The 17209-nt window shown below is 42.4% G+C and overlaps 1 non-coding gene across 1 annotated transcript; it reads right to left on the bottom strand.

The window, feature by feature from the left end:
* Positions 1-5448: 5448 nt before the first annotated feature.
* LOC130019443 (U6 spliceosomal RNA) lies at positions 5449-5555 on the bottom strand. Its single transcript, XR_008791773.1, has one exon. It is a non-coding gene; the product is annotated as a U6 spliceosomal RNA (small nuclear RNA).
* Between the last annotated feature and the right edge of the window lie 11654 nt (positions 5556-17209).

The raw sequence follows: 17209 nt of genomic DNA, 5'->3' as shown, positions 1-17209 counted from the left end.
TCAAGTTCTGTCTTAGGGGTTAAAGAAACAAATCCTTCTTGTCCTTGATGTCCTTTTCATAGCACATATAGCCTAGTGGGAGGGAGAAACCAACCAAATGAATGAGCACAATGTTGCTATAATTGTGCCAAGTGTCACAGAAGAACAGCAGAAGTCTGCACATCAGAAGCCTGAATCAGGGGAGAAGAAACAGAATCCTCTGACAGCAGAGAACTTCTCCCTTGGGAGCTGCTGTGTCAGTCAGATAAGGATCTGGGTGGGAGCTGGGGGCAGGAAAGAACATTTGGGGTGAGAGTGAGCGTGGGTCTCTGCGGTGAAGAGGAGAACAGGTTAGCATGAAGACCAGCATGCCTGGAACTTCACAGCAGGAGAGAGGACAATTGGCTTCCCATGCAGATCTGGGAAGCTGTGTGAGGAATTCAGGATCGTTTCAGGACTAGGCAGGAGACGGATAGGACAAGACTTTATTCATTTCAAAAGGTGTCGCTGGGAGGTCCATGACAGTTCAACTGAAGGTGGGCAGGGATTTCCTATTAGTTCAAAAAGTGAGTATGTTTTGGGTCATGGTGATGGTGATGATGGTGGAGGCAGTGATGGAAAAAGTATTGGTGTTGGTGCTGGTGATGGTGGTGAGTTTGGAAGGGGAGAGATCTCACCAGATATTTCCCAAGTAGAACTGATGTGTTTCATCCCTGGATAGTCTTTTTTTTTCCCATCTTCTCAATGCTGCTTCCTTCATTCCTTTTTTTTTAACCCCCCAGTGAGCAATTTTGATTCTCTGTTTTATTTCTCATTTATTTTAAACTTAACTTTCATAGTGGTTACCATGGGAATTATATAACATCCTAAATTAATACCAATCTAGTTTGAATTGATACCAATTTAGCTTCAATAGCATACATTAACTCCTATTTAGCCCTGAACCTCCGTTAATGTTCTCATTATCCTGAATTTATCTTTACATGTTATGTGCCCCATAACTTCCAGGTATAATTGTTAATTTTTTACATTTGTATTTTAAGTAAAACTGGAAACAAAAGATAAATCACAAAACTAAAAACACACTGATAATAGCATTTATATTTGTCAATGTTTTTCCTGGGTTAAAGTTTTTTCCTGCTCTGCCATATTCAAGTTTGCATAAAGCAGTTGGGCATATTTGGCTCATGGAAGCTGTCAGATCAGTTTATGCTGGGCAGAAATGAAGTCAGCCAGTGTGACAAAATTGTGTATTTATACAGAAAGTTAGGGATTCGTTCTCAGGCATCTTTATTCCTATTGTCCCTGGATTTATTGAGATTCAGTGTGTGTGTGTGTATGTGTGTGTGTGTGTGTGTGTGTGTGTGTGAGAGAGAGAGAGAGAGAGAGAGAGAGAAAGAACTACTGCTGCTCATGAATTACTTTTTCCTCTGTGAGCTGCTGAAGGATAACTCCTAGAGAGCTGAGGGGACCATAGGTGGTGTGCCAGGGATAAAATCTGGGTTGGCTGCATGCAAGACAAGTGCCCTACCCACTCCAATGCCCACTCCATTCCTGAGATTCAGATTTTTAGCACTGTACCACTGTCCTCCCATTGTTCATTGACTTGCTCGAGCAGGCCCAGTAACATCTCCATTGTGAGACTTGTTACTGTGTTTGGCATATTGAATATGTCATGGGGAGCTTGCCAGACTTTGCCATGCAGGATTCAGATTTTTAATCAGAGAAATTTGTATTTTTCTTTTTTTCTTTCATTTCCCTTTACCTTTCTTTCTTTCCCTTCTCCTTCTTTCTTACTCCAAAGAGAGCAGTAACTAGCTCTACTTCTCTATAACGTCAACTGGACTCACTGCAACTGCGTTATGCTGACCCAAGGATCTCAAAGTTTGGAGACACTCTGTGGTTCTGTTTGTCCTACCTCTTAATCTGCCACTCTCTGTTGGTATGTGTTCTGGGTCACTTCCTTGGCATTAATTTTTCTTTTTTATTCCAGGGGAAAATCCCACACTCTCTGGTGTCTTCTCAGTCAGGACAAATAAAAAAAAAGAGCATAGACAGGTTAGCAAAGAAAAAGAAATCCACTTAATAATAGACACTGGAGACATTTCATGGTTTTAAATTCTAGAGAATACAAGAAACCCTGTCACACTGTAGCATTGTCCTCCTGTTGTTCATCAATTTTCACAAGTGGGTACCAGTAACGTCTCCATTGTGAGACTTGTTGATACTGTTTTTGACATATCGAATACGCCACGGGGAGCTTCCCAGGCTTGCTCTGCCATGTGGGCAGGATACTGCAGGAGCTTGAAGGGCTCTCTGAGAGGGATGGAGGAATTGAACCCGGGTTGACTGCGTGTAAGGCAAATGCCCTATGTGCTGTGCTATTGCTCTGCCCTACCTGTAACAATTTTGAAAACCACATGCTACCAAAAGTCACTTGATTACTTGATCATTTGATATACTATTACTCATCGATTTGCTTGAGCTGGCATTAGTAACATCTCCATTCATCCCTGATGCGTGCTAGTGTAGCCCAATGGTGTCTGCTTGTTCTAGGAACACGAAGAGCCTCAAACCGATCATTCAGGATCTTGACGAAGAAGTCTCACTATCTGTTAGGTGGGTGGCTATGCAATCTTTTGGCATCCCATAGAATCCAGTCGGTAATGGCTCTAGTTCAGTGGTCGTCTCCAAATCTCATTAATGTGTCCAGCCCATCTGATTGTCGATGCCTTGGCAAATGAGACAGCGTCCCTGATTCTTGATCGTCGACAGATGTCGGAACTCCGGATTCTTTCTCCCATTTGAGTGAAGCGTGATACTCCAAGCATAGCTCTTTCGATTCCTCTTTGGGAGACCCAAATAGCATTTTCATCCCCCAGGTCTCTGAGGCGTATGTTAATGCAGGAAGAGCAGTGGAATAGAAGAGATGTGCCCGGAGCCAGAGGTTCTTAATCCTCTTAGCTATTTTTTTTTTTTGATGCTTTTGAAGGCATTCCAAGCTGCTCTCTTCCTCCTGCACAACTCAGGTGCCAGGTCATTTGTCATGTTGACTTCTCGACCTAGGTACACATAACGGTTGCATTCGGAGATGTTCATTCCATTGAGAGCGAATGGAACATCAGAAACGAGACTGTTTCTCATAAACATTGTCTTTGTGAGATTCAGCTGTAGTCTGACCTTTCCACACTCATGGTCAAAGTTGGCCAGCATCTGTGCTGCTTGGGTGATGTTTGGTGTTATCAGAATGATGTCATCAGCGAAGCAAAGGTGGTGCAGTTGCCGACCATCTATCTTCACTCCCATTCCTTCCCATTCCAGTCGTCTCATGACGTTCTTGAGGGTGGTACTAAAGAGTTTTGGTGAAATGTTATCACCCTGCCGAACCCTTCTCTTGACATGGGTGATCACTTTCTTATAGAATGGTGAGATCCTGGTAGTGAATCCCTAATACAGCTCATGGAGGATCCTGATGTATTGAGTTTTTAATGCCCTGTTGGCTAGGGCTTCAATGACAGCTTCAGTCTCAACTGAATCAAAGGCCTTCATTAAATCAATGAACGAACGTTAGGCAGAGCAGCATCTTGAACTCCCGAGAACCCTCAATGAGCTTGGTTATTGTGTGGATATGGTCAATTGTGCTGAATCCTTTGCGGGTCCCATGGCCTAGAATGGAATGAACAGGGTGAGAGACTGAGTTCATCATGTTGACTAAGACCATCCATGGTAACTCACAATTCCAGAAGGCAAAATCTAAACGTTGGACATGGGAGTCTCCCAGTGGACAGTTCCACAATGAAATTGACCACATCATATTCAATTGATGGTCTTGCCTGACCGATGTTGCTGTTGTTCCAAAATTCCAAACGGGATCTGACCACCATCTTCTTCATGCAAAACTCTACTTCACGGAGCGTGGAGAAAGGGCTGCAAAGCTACCTAAAGTAAAAGTTAAAAAAAACTAGTGCAGATCTCCGGCATTTGTCTTGTCTTGAGGGGTCTGAGACATCAAGGTCCAGACAAAACTTTCATGAAAGAATGGGAGTTACTTTACCTGGACAGTACAAGATGTGTTTCTCAGGTAGCACGCACACACGTATAGGTACACTCAGACCAGAACGATTCCCTCAACTACACACAGAATGTCGAGCATTGGCTTTCATGTACCAGTCCTCAGACCACTGCTCGGTTTGTTGATGTAAAAACGTTGACAACCTCTGGCTTCCCTTATTCTGTTTAGTCTTAAGGAGAGAAAGTAGTGATGGCTTCTTGGATTAGAAAGAGGTCCAGGGACTGAGATAAGAACAAGAGCTTTTTCTCAATGCCTCTTTTGCAGACCACAACACCCAAAAGGAGAGAGAGAACACAGGGGATTTCCCTGCCACAGAGGCAGGGGGGGATGGGGGGATAGGGGTGGGGGGGATATTATCCATGGTGGTGGAAAATGGGCACTGGTGGAGGGATGGGTATCTGATCATTGTATAATCGAAACCCAAGCACAAAAAATTGTAAATCTACAACTGTACCTCATGGTGTTTCACTAATAAAAAAAAAAAATATATATATATATATATATATATATATAAAAGAACAAGAGCTTTTTTTGCCTTTCATGTTTCTAAGTCTTGAGAACAGGGTTTTTCTGAGGCTTGCAGGGACTCCACTGACTCTCTGTTCTCAAGGCCCAAGATACTTACAGAAAAAAGATTTGTGCTGGCACATGGAGACAACCCCAGCCAAGCCTTTGACAGAGACTGAATGCCCAGGCTCATCAGTGACTGGCATGCATGGCAGCTTCACTGCCTCTGTTAGAAAGTCCTCACAGAACCATTTTTTTCCTATGAGTTCTATTAATCAGCTCTTGCTCGTACGGCTGGTCAATGGACAATTATACCTTCTCTTGTACAGTTATTTAAAAAGCACAGACATTTGTTTTTTCTCCTTCACGGATCCATTGGTCAAGCATGAAAATTCCAGAAGCATGGTGCTGAGGAGGATTTCATTTCTTTAATATAGTTTAATGTTCCCCCCACCTCTCTCTTTCCTTTTACCCCTTTATTCAATCAGATTTGGTAGAACATCCATAACAAACTTAATTTGGGAAAATTTACTCAAATATATGTCACCATTCTGTGACCTTACTTTTTTTTATGTAGGAGTACTGCTATTTATTCAGCCACTGATTAGCTGATTCATTTGGGCATGAATTCCACCTTACTTTTTTTCCCCATAGCTTTATTTATTTATTTATTCATTTATTTTTCTTCTTATATTTATTTATTGAATCACTGTGGGAAAAGCTACAAAGCTTTCAGGTTTAAGTCTCGGTCATACAATGATCAAACACCTCTCCCTTCACCAGTACTCATTTTTCAACACCAAGAACCCCAATATATCCCCCTCCCATGCCTCCCAATGCCTGTGAGGCAGATAATTTCCACTTAACTCTTCTCTACATTGATTACATTAAAAAATATGGAACACTTCACGAATTTGTCTGTCATCCTTGTGCAGGGGCCATGCTAATCTTCTCTAGATCATTCCAATTTTAGTATATGTGCTGCCGAAGCGAGCACCCGTGACCTTACTTTTGAACATGGGTCCAATGACCTCTGTAGTGACATGGGTGGAAAAGCCTCTATGAGTGAACTTTCCAAACTTACACTAATGTGTGACTAAAGCAAATACTTTATTCCCCTTTGTCGCTCTTGGAGTTCTGATGACTGGGGTTGTGCATACAGCTAGTTGTGGAACTCACATTGTGAACTGTGGTGTTTGTCCTGGGGGTGGGGTGGGGTGTCACACATAAGGACTTATCCACATGACCACAGTGCTTACTCAGGTTTGTCCCCCTTTGGGTTGTTGTGTCTGCACACTTGTGTGTTCTCTGGCCTTTAGTTATGGTTATGAGCTCGGCTAAGGGCTGCTGAAGTGAACTTCCCAAAGTGAATTCCCACAAGGAGTTCACCAGAAACCATACATGCTGTTTGTGGTGCTTGCACAGGTTTTAAAATTTTTAATTGAATTTTATTTTATTTTATTTTATTTATTTTATTTAATTGAATCACCATGAGATACACAGTTACTAAGATGTTCACGATCAGGTTTCCATCAATGTTCCTACACGTATCCCTCAACCAGTGCATATTTCCCACCACCAATGTCCCCAGTTTCCCTCCCTCTGCCTCCAACTTGCCTCTATGGCAGGCACTTTCCTTCTCTGTTTTGCTCTCTCTCTTTCTCTCTTTCTCCCTCACCTCCCTCTATCTACCTCTCTCTCCTTTGGGGCATTATGGTTTGCAATATAGGTACTGAGGGGTTATCCCATTTATTCCTTTGCCTACTCTCTGCATGCAGTTCTTATCCAACTATCACTGTCATAGTGGTCCTTTCTCTATCCTAATTGCCTTCTCCCCCACTACCTGAAGCAGGCTTCCAACCATAGACCAGTCCTCTTGGCCCGTATTTCTACTCTCCATAGGTATTAGTCTCATCCTTTTTTTTTTTTTTTTGGTATCCCACAAATAAGTTGCAGGGCATTTTAAGTTCCTCTGCTCACCCACACTCCCTTTTATAGTGCTGACACATACCTGGCTGGGCGTGGTCAGAAATCACCTGTAGTGATAAAAATCACAGGCAGGAAAGTTACCAGACTCTGGGAATTTAAACTTGTTAGACACTTGCAAAGCAGGTGCTATAAGCCTCTGCACCATTTTACTGCCCCTGCAGTAGAAGCCAATGTATAAAGAGAGTAGAGAGATTAGAATGTCTGCCTTGCAGAAAACCAACCAGTTTTCCATCCCCAACGTCACTGTTGCCCCTGTAGGAGTGATCTCTAAGCACAAAGCCAAGGGTAAGCCCTAAACACTGCCAGGTGTGGCCCAAAATATAATAATAATAATTATAATAATTGTTATTATTAGTTATCTCATTGAATATAGCTATACCTTTGCCTACTCTTTTTTTTTTTGCTTTTTGGGTCACACCCAGCGATGCTCAGGGGTCACTCCTGGCTCTGCACTCAGGAATGACTCCTGGCAATGCTTGGGGGACCATATGGGATGCTGGGGATCGAACCCAGGTCGGCCGCATGCAAGGCAAATGCCCTACCTGCTGTGCTATTGCTCTGGCCCCTTGCCTACTCTTTTAATAAACTAAGTTAAAAAGTAAAATGATTAGGACCTGAAGAATTCTGAGGTTTTGGTACATTTATTTGCTCTTCTAACCAATGATAATAATAGCTTCTATTTTTGAAGTCATGTCAAACTGTTGGCATGAAGCTAAATGCCTTAAGTGTCATTCTCACCCCAGGATGTAGATAAGATTGTCATTTCCTTTTCTACAAGATTCTGAAACTTGGGTTAATTTTCCTAGGGGTGTCTGACTTCAAAGTCTGTCATTTGTAGCACTGCCTCTATGACATGGCTTTTGATTTCTAACTTCTATTTTAAAAAGTGTTGTTGTTGCTGCATCTTTTACTGCTCAAATCATTTTGCAAAGTAGGAGCAATATCAATTAAAAATATTGCCAAGAACAAAAAATAATCAGAAACCCACAAATGAAAGCTACAAAAAGGCAAAACAATCACTCAATAAACCAAACCTGCAGAAGAGAATCACTAATCTGAAAACACAGTCCATAGGTGGAATTCACAACCAAATACTTCATGTTCATGGCCACAAGTTACATTACTTAGAGGAAAGCAATACAAGGGCTCTGTGTCTACCTGAAAGAGAATGTGAGGTTTCTATCCAATGCCGAGGAATAAAATTATAAAAAGAAAAACTTGATAAGTGAACCTGTCATAGTCTAGAAAGACTGGAAATAGTCCCCAATATTTTGTTCCTTGATCATAGGAGATTGAAAGGTCATCAGGTGTAGCTGTGCTCTAGCTTGACTGATACCAAAATTCATGAACTCACTTTTTTTTTTTTTGCTTTTTGGGTCACACCCGGCGGTACACAGGGGTTACTCCTGGCTCTGTGCTCAGGAATTACCCCGGCGGTGCTCAGGGGACCATATGGGATGCTGGGATTTAAACCTGGGTCGGCCGTGTGCAAGGCAAACACCCTACCCGCTGTACTATTGCTCCAGCCCTGAACTCACTTCTTTAGATCCTGATCCCTCTCTTGGGTGGGAAGATAAACTAAATTCCACCTAACTCTGAAAAACTCATGATAATAAGCTTCTCGGGAAGACATCTATCTCAGGTAGCTAAAAATAAGGAAGAACTAACTGCCTTCCAGGAATCAGAGTTCCAGGATCTCTGTCTGCTTGAACTGCTGTTCCTCAGCTTATCATCCTTCCAGGAAAAACCATCTGCTAGAGGCTTAAAGGGTCTTTATTTATCTAGGAAAATGTTGCTTGGAACCTTGGTGGCAGGTAGAATGAAAATCTTTGATTTGATTTTATGTAATGTTCTCAATAGTTCTATAAAAAGAGAAGAAAAATGTCTGTCGTAGAGGCAGGTTGGAGGGGGTGGTGGGAGGGAAACTGGGGAAAAGTGCCTGTTGGGTGTTGGAACATTGTATGACTGAAACCCAATCAGGAACATCTTTATAACTGTGTATCTCATGGTGTAGCACTGTAGCACTGTCCTCCCTTGTTCATTGATTTGCTCCTGAGGGCTGAGTCACCATTGAGACTTCTTGTTACTGTGTTTGGCATATTGAATACCTCACAGGGAGCTTGCCAGGCTTTGCTGTGGGGGCGAGATACTCTCGGTAGCTTGCTGGGCTCTTGGAAAAAAGGTCTATTGAAAACATAATTTATCTTCCATGAATGGCTGAGTGAATTCAAATTTAAACCACATTCTCAGGGTTACTTTAAAAATTGAGTCCAGTTCTTTTGAAGCCAATGCCCATAGTCTTTTTTTGTTTTTTTCTTTCTTTTTTTTTTTTTGTTTCTTTTTGTTTCACACCTGGTGATGCACAGGGGTTACTCCTGGCTCTGCACTCAGGAATTACTCCTGGCGGTGCTCAGGGGACCATATGGGATGCTGGGAATTGACACCCCCATCAAGCTGTGTGCAAGGCAAACACCCTACCCTCTGTGCTATGACTTCAGTCTGCCATAGTCTTTCTTACCTATCTGAGGATGTTAAATGAACAGAACAACAGAGAATCTTAACAATGTCTAATTATGCATGAATCTTCAGCATTGAAAATGCTTTTGCCTTTGCCAAGAATGGCTGGAGATATGAAGGAATTTCCTGAATAAAGTGCTGATTACGGCTTTAGTGTCTCCATCGCTGAGGTCTTTGTTTTTGACATTTTCTCTAGCTTTTTCAGGATTCAAAGGAAGTATGATGGCCAGCTGTATATTCTCCTATCTAGAATAAATGGAAATATATTTTGGTAGGACACACATAATGTGAGTAACAAAAAGAGAGCAGATTGCAGAGCACTTATAGTATTTTTCATTCCACCTTCGTGTGTGTGTGTGTGTGTGTGTGTGTGTGTGTGTGTGTGTGCGCGCGCGCATGCGCTCATTTGGTAGCTTAACTCCCTCCTGTGATTACAGCTTTTTTTGAGGAGTTTTGTTATTTCTGCTTCCTTTCTTGGAAATGATAAATTTTTTTTTATCTATTTGCCTTTTGAAAATTCTCCTCCTCCTAAATCTATCAACGTACCTTCCCCTTCTACCCACTACAATGTCCTCTTCACAATGTCCTCTCCACAGTGACAACAGCTGAATCAAAACCATCTGTTGAAGTTTTCATGTCTTCCCACGCAGTTATAATAAAAGCATAATATCATCACCATTAACTGATGACAAAGGAGATAGTATCATAGCTAAGTGGAAAATTTCTTTCCTTCTGAAGTTCCAGAATGTATTCATGTGCTAATCCATGAAAACATGAGAAATGTTAAATCCTGGAAACCCAGGATTAATGTGCTAATAATGGTTTCCTATGCACATAATTCCAACACCAACAATATAATCTTTTTAAGTACATAAGATGGAGAGGAGGAAGGTTGTGAATAGCATCACTGGGAAATTTTAAGTAGGAATGAGCTGCGCTATCTACTGTAGCACCATTGTCTATTGTTCATCGATTTCATCGAGAGGGCACCAGTAACGTCTCCATTCATCCCTGTCCTGTGCTAGTGTAGCCCCATGGTGTCTGCTCACTCCAGGAACACGAAATGAGACTTGTTGTTACTGTTTTTGGCATATTGAATATGTCACAGGGAGCTTGCCAGGCTTTGACGTGCAGCAGGATACTCTCGGTAGCTTGCCGGGCTCTCCAAGAGGGACAAAGAAATCGAACCCGGGTCAGCTGCGTGCAAGGCAAACACCCTACCCACTGTGCTATCGCTCCACCTGCACTATCTACTAATACAATAAAATTTCTTGTGTTTATAATGTGTCCTGGTCTCTTTTTCGATTCTTCTAGTAATCACTCTTAATCATTCTTCTGATTGAAGACTTGAGTAGAAAGAGAAAAGATTTATTAGGGTGATAAAGATACAGACTAGGCGAAAATACTTTTAACACATAACATCAAACAAAAGTTCGACTTCTGTAATATATGAGACCAAAAAATCATATAACTGAAAATTTAGATACCAATCCAATAAGTCTTGAACAAACAGTTCACAAAAGGGATAGGAATAAATGATAGTCACACTAAAAGATGCTCAACATTACTAACTACCAGAGAAATTCATATTAAAACCACATCAGATACCTTTGTGTGCTCAAAAAAGATATTAAAAACCAAGAAAAGCCACTGATGACAGGATGTGGAGCAACTGAAACGTCCTTTGCCACTGGAGAGGGAAATAACACAAACAAGTTGGGAACAATCTGATGGTGTCTTGAAATGTTAAATTCATACTCACATGTAACTCATGCCTCTTTGCCCAAGAGAAGAGAAGCTACATCCATGCAAAAATGTTTACAGGAATGCTCATCCCTCTTCTATGTATAATAACTATAACCTGGAAGCCAGTTTCATGACTACGGATACCAAACAACTGGTTTATGAAACAACATGGGTCAATCTTAAAATTCGTTATTAATTAATTATATTGAGCCTGTATAATTATTATACTAGTAGTAATATTATAAGGTATACAATATTAATATATTCTATATACTATTACTATGGTCACGGTCCTCCCGTTGTTCATCGATTTGCTCGAGCGGGCCCAGTAACATCTCCATTGTGAGACTTGTTACTGTGTTTGGCATATTGAATACATCACGGGTAGCTTGCCAGCAGCCGAGATACTGTCGGTAGCTTGCCGGGCTCTCCGAGAGGGGCGGAGGAATCGAACTCGGGTCAGCAATATTGGCTGCGTGCAAGGCCTTACCGCTGTGCTATCGCTCCAGTAATTAAAATATCATTATTATATAATTAGGTAAGTATGTTATTATATAAGTTAAGTGGTTTCCCAATTCCATCAAACATAAGAAATTTGAATCTATCAACATAACATTTCTGCTGTTATTTTGATGGTTATTTTGACCCTAATATTTGTTTTTTTTTACCTATTTTGATCCTAATACTTGGTTATTTTGACCATAATACTTCTGTACATGATAAAACATATTTCAATTAAAGGCAAGATTCCAACATTATAATAAAATATAAACTCTTTTTTTTAAAAAAAGAGCTTAGACTACAACTTGTTAATAAAATAAATGTAGCTCTGGAAAGATTATTTTTATTGCCCTTAACACTGGCTTTCAGCTTTAACTTTAGTGGAGTTGTGCATTTGAATATTCATAAGTCAGAATTGTAAACTCACAAATCAGGATGATTATTCTCTATAGGATGCCAAGCAGAAACAATGTCACCATCTATTTGGAAAAAGCAGTCTGGTGTGTGGGATGGAACGAAGTTCTGGTAACACATTTTCTAACCCTAAATTGGGCTGTGTTCTGACACATGGTCTGATAAGCCACAATATTTTCAATCAGGAGAGTCCTGGAAAACCTAGGCCATATGGCTTTAGTGTGGGTGCTAAAATAGGATCCTTACTCAGGCTTTTATCTTTCTAGTAAATTAAACAGCATGGGCCCGATATATCCATGATTTTCTTGACTGCTTTAGTCACTTTTGGGCAAGGTGGAGAGAATCTTGTTTTGATAGTACTTCCAGTTCCTCCTTGCTGTCTCTCATGTCTACCCTGGATTCATTCACAGTGACTCTGCGGCTTTGGGGCTGTCATGCTGTCCAGACTTTGGTACGTGCAGTTTCTTCTCTGTGGACTAGACTTGGCTACGGGCGGTGATGTCGCCTCTGCTCCTTCCTGCAGTGTCCGGGCCTCCTCCCGGAGGAAAGCAGTGCACTGCTTGTGTCTGCGGTCCACGCAGATCCTTTCTGCTGTTGCTCTGCTGTGTCTCTGTGTGTCCAGCTGCTCCCTGCCCAGCCGGTTCAAGCACTGCCCGGCGAGTATGATTCCTACGCTACAGCAAGTCACACAATACTGAAAATGTCCATTCACTCGTGGCTGTTTTCCCAGATGGCAAAGTGTCTGAAGGTGCGTTTGTTTATCAGTTCTGCCCTCACAAAAACACCCCAAACTGAAATGAATTTAAGTGATCTCTTCTAGTTCTGCTGGAAAGTCAAGGCAAGGCGCTGCGGAAGGGGCTCCCTCTGAGGTTTCTCTCCCTGGCCCGCAGGCAGCCACCTTCTTGCCTGTTCCTAACCCAACCTCTCTGCCTTAAAGCATCATTAGTGCTTTTTCTTTTTATAAAGATTCCCACCTTGTTGAATTCAGGTCCCTCTGTAATGATGGCCTGCCCCATTTAGACTTAGAGAGCTTCTGTATAGGTCCTACCCAAACCCAAATATAATCACAACGGGGGTTTCTTCTGGCCATAAGATACACATCTTATTTTTTTAATATAGGAGTACTGCTATTTATTCAGTCATTGATTAAGCTGGTTGAATTGGGCTGATTGAACTCCACATTACTTTCTTTTTATTCAGAATGTTTATTTTATTATTATTATTATTATTATTATTATTAATCACTGTGAGATAAAGCTACAAAGCTTTCCTGCTTGAGTTTCAGTCATACCATGATCGATCACTCAACCCTCCACCAGTACACATTCTCCACCATCAAGGTCTCCAGTATCCTCCCCCATCCCAACCCTCCCCCTGCCTCTGTGGCAGACAATCTCCCACATACTCTCTCTTTTGTATTGCTTGTCATAGGATATACATCTTAAAGGGACATGGTGCAATCTGTAAATGAGAGCTAGGGTCACATTTCTCGTTAGAATCCATGTCTAGCTCCAGGGGTAGAGTTCAGTGGTCAAGGGTGCATGCCTTGCACAGGGGTAAGTCTGGAATTTGATCCCTGACACTGCATGATCCCCAGTGCACCATTGAGTGTGACCCTTGGGAGCCCTCTGAATGCCACTTTGGGGCTCCCCTTGCCTCCCCCCAGTATACAGATACTTGAGACAGCATTTCATTAGAGACAAAAGATAAGATTTCTTTCTTCCTTTTTTGTGGTGTGAGGGAAGAGATGGGAGAATTTTTGCCAAACTCAAAGGTGGGTGACTCCAGGACAGATCCTGACACCACTGGTGAGCAGCAGCTGAAATTATTTTCTGAGGCCTGAAGCCAGGTCCCTGATCTCCAAATCCCAGGCATGCTTCTACCCACCATATGTGAAAATCATTTGATACATATTTGACAGAAAAGTCAATTGAAAGGAATACAAAATTTTTGCATCAAACTGAAACATGGCACAGAAGAAGGTAAAAGTAATTTAATTGACTATATAAACTAATATATGCTAATATATACTCGGCCCGGCTCGGCTCGGCCCTCCCGTTGTTCATCGATTTTCTCGAGCGGGCCCAGTAATGTCTCCATTGGAGACTTTGTTGTTACTGTGTTTGGCATATCGAATACATCACAGGGAGCTTGCCATGCATTAGCAACATATATATATATATAATACATATTTTATGTGGGCACCATGATTTACAGAGCTGTTAATTACAGAGCATTCCGTGTTCCAACTACAAACCCACTCCCAATGTCAGCATCCTTCTACTAAAGACCCGAGATTTTCTTCCCTCTCCCCAACCCCTCTTATCTTAGCAAACATTTTTAAGAAAGACTTCCTATAGCTTGTGTCCCATTCCAAGATTAGTGTTGACTCTTATGTCCTTGATATATAGAGTTACCTCACTTCTATACCAACATGTCCAAAACTCTTGCCAATACCCTTTTGTAAAAAGGAAACCTGAAAACATTCTTTTCACTTACACAATCGTTGAATTGACTCCTCGCACTTGGGTTATTAGCCAGGGCCAGCTTTTACTGAGGCTCACCTTTAATCCACACATAACCCTAGGACACCATCATTGTAAAGTGTCTGTGACCCCATTTTCCATTATTACATACTTTCAGCATCACTGCCCCCAAACTGGAGAATTTTGAACAGAATCCTCCGTGAAAACATCAGAGGTAAAAATAAGCCATTAAAGTCTGTGGCTGTCACCATAAGCCCTTGTTTTCTTTCATTTTACTGCACTTAAACTGCGAGAAAAGGGAGCAAACTGTAATCAGCTGCAATTTATCCGTGCTAATGGAGGGGAGGCAAAGATCTGGGATCATGAGGAGGCAAATCACAAAAGAGAAACGTGGGAAGAAGACATATTTGCATGTGTGCTTCACAGCTGTCATAGATATCTGTTCAAAGACATCTGTAGATAACTTCAGCTGCCATGGCCCATGGCCTGAATGGGGAAGGTGGTGAAGTGTGGTACTTGCTGGGGAATGGTACCTCCTGCGGAGGTGCACTACCCAATAGGAAGGTGTGAGTTCACAAAATAACTGCTGCTGCGACTTGTGTGAGTTCAGCAGCCCAGATCTGCCTCCCCACCTCCCCAGGCCTCCCCAGCAGAGCGACAGGGAGACAGCGAGATGGGGGACCACAGCCTGATGGTGAAAATGGTCCATCTAATGCAGATCTGCTGGCATACTTATAGAACATCTGAGAAGGGTTGAGGTAAGGACATAGGTGTGATTGATCATTTACAGAGATAAACATTTGGTGGAGGAAATTCTCTTGGGGAGATTCATTCAAGGAGACACTTTGTCTCTCAGGGACATCTACATTGCTTTTATCTATCCCTCTAGTTGCATAAGTTATCAATACTTGCAGTTATTTGGAAAATCACAAAAAGAGACAGAGATCTCAACATTTAGTTCTCTGGGCCGAGAGCAAGCAAAGCTTTTAACACTTAGTTCTCTGGGTTCTGGGAACAAGCAAGGCTTTTACTGTAAATCCCAAACTAAGTCCTCAGGCCAGTTCAGCTTGTCCTTCCCCATGGGGGTCCTGTCTCTTCAGTCATAACAGCTTGCATCAAGGCTATGTATTTAAGATTTCTAGAATGTCCCATTTCAGATGCCAGGGTAGCTTTGCCACTCGCCCCTGGGTCATCCCAGTCCCATGGCGGGAACTCCCTTTTGGGGTGTTAGGAACTATAGCAACTGAAGTTTGAGTCAAGTAATTATAACCAAGTAATTATGGCCAGGAAGTAGATATATTTCAGAGTCAATCAACTTTCAAATATTAGGAGCATAGCATTAATGGTCTTTCTGTGTTTAACCAAAGAATATTGCTCTATAGTAAAATATAAAAAGGCTATAGGGGAAATAGAAAAGTAAGTAGAGATACACAGCACTTCAAATACAAAGCAGTACAAATACAAAGTTCAGAATTACCAGAAAGTTTTGGCTTATAAGTAATCAAGACTGACTTGGGGAACTGAAACAGTGAGAGGGAAAATACAAAGGAAAGGTTGAAGAGAAACTTTAACTAAATTAGGGAGGCTAGCAAGAGCACGGTAAGCTTCTCTGGGAGGAGGAAAAGGGGCAATTCACGGATGAAGATTAAAACAGGGTAAATATCCAACAGGAAGGTGCCGTATCTGGTGAGGGAATGTGCCACCTAGGAGAATGCTCACCGGGCAGTTGGCAGGGGTGGAGAAAGCTGCACTGGAGAGTGGGATAAGCAAACACCAGAGAGTCGACCTGTGGCCATCTGCAGTGGGAAACAGCGGGGGACAACTTAGCCAGGGTCATAGGTCGAACTCATGTTCCCCTCGCAAACAAATATGCTATCCTTCATTTGTCCGAGGGCTTAGTTTTCAGTGACTTCGTGGAAAAGAAATGTTAGGGAATTGTAGGCAAAGATTCCATTCAGGACTCTCTCCACCCCCTCCCCCACCCCTCCACCCCTTTACTCCTCTACTCCAGGGAGAGTTTTTTTCTTTCTTTTCTTTTCTTTTTTTTTTTTTTTACACACACAGATCTGCTGTTTATTTTTATTTATTTATTGTCACTGTCACTGTCCTCCCGTTGTTCATCGATTTGCTCGAGCAGGCCCAGTAACGTCTCCATTGGAGACTTTGTTGTTACTGTGTTTGGCATATCGAATACGTCATGGGGAGCTTGCCAGGCTCTGCCCTGTGGGCGAGATACTCTCCGTAGCTTGCCAGGCTCTCCGAGAGGGGCGGAGGAATTGAACTCGGGTCGGCCATGTTGGCTGTGTGCAAGGCAAACGCCCTACCACTGTGCTATCGCTCCAGCTTTATATGCTTGGGTTTCAGTTATATAATGATCAAGTACCCATCCCTCCACCAGTGCCCATTTCCCACCACCGCGGGTCCCGGTATCCTTCTCAACCCCCCCCCCCCCCCCCCCCCCCGCCTCTGTGGCAGGGCATTCCCTTTTTTTCTCTCTCTCCTTTTGGGTGTTGTGGTTTGCAAAAGAGGCATTGAGTGGCAATCATGTTTGGTCTATAGTCTACTTTCAGCCTGCTTCTCCCATCCTGGGAGGATCCTCCCAACACCCTTTATTTGGTGCTCCCTTCTCTATCTGAGCTCTCCAGGGAATGTTTTAATTCAGAATTTCACCTTTCAATCCCGTTGAAATGGGCATGAGCTGGGCATGTGTTCATCGATGAAGAAACCTGCTCTTTTTTCTAGTTGAGGGAAGCATGCACGGAATGGGCGGGGGCTGTCTGTGGGTAGAACCCAGCAGGCCTATTCAGAGCATCTCCCGATGCAAAGAAGGCCAGGGTCATCTCCTAACACAAGGAAGACCACCTTTAATCCTTGGATTCAAAGAAGGCCAGGGTCATTTGCTGGACTGTGCTTAGAAGCCCCACAAGCCCCAGGATCTGCAGTAGAACTGAAACTTTAAATTGCGCCCTTTTTAAATCAGCTTTACTGGGGCTTTACA

Source organism: Sorex fumeus, unplaced genomic scaffold (genome assembly GCF_029834395.1).
Source record: "Sorex fumeus unplaced genomic scaffold, SorFum_2.1 ptg000008l, whole genome shotgun sequence".
In the NCBI taxonomy this organism is placed as follows: Eukaryota; Metazoa; Chordata; class Mammalia; order Eulipotyphla; family Soricidae; genus Sorex; species Sorex fumeus.
This window is presented reverse-complemented; position numbering and strand designations above follow the sequence as displayed.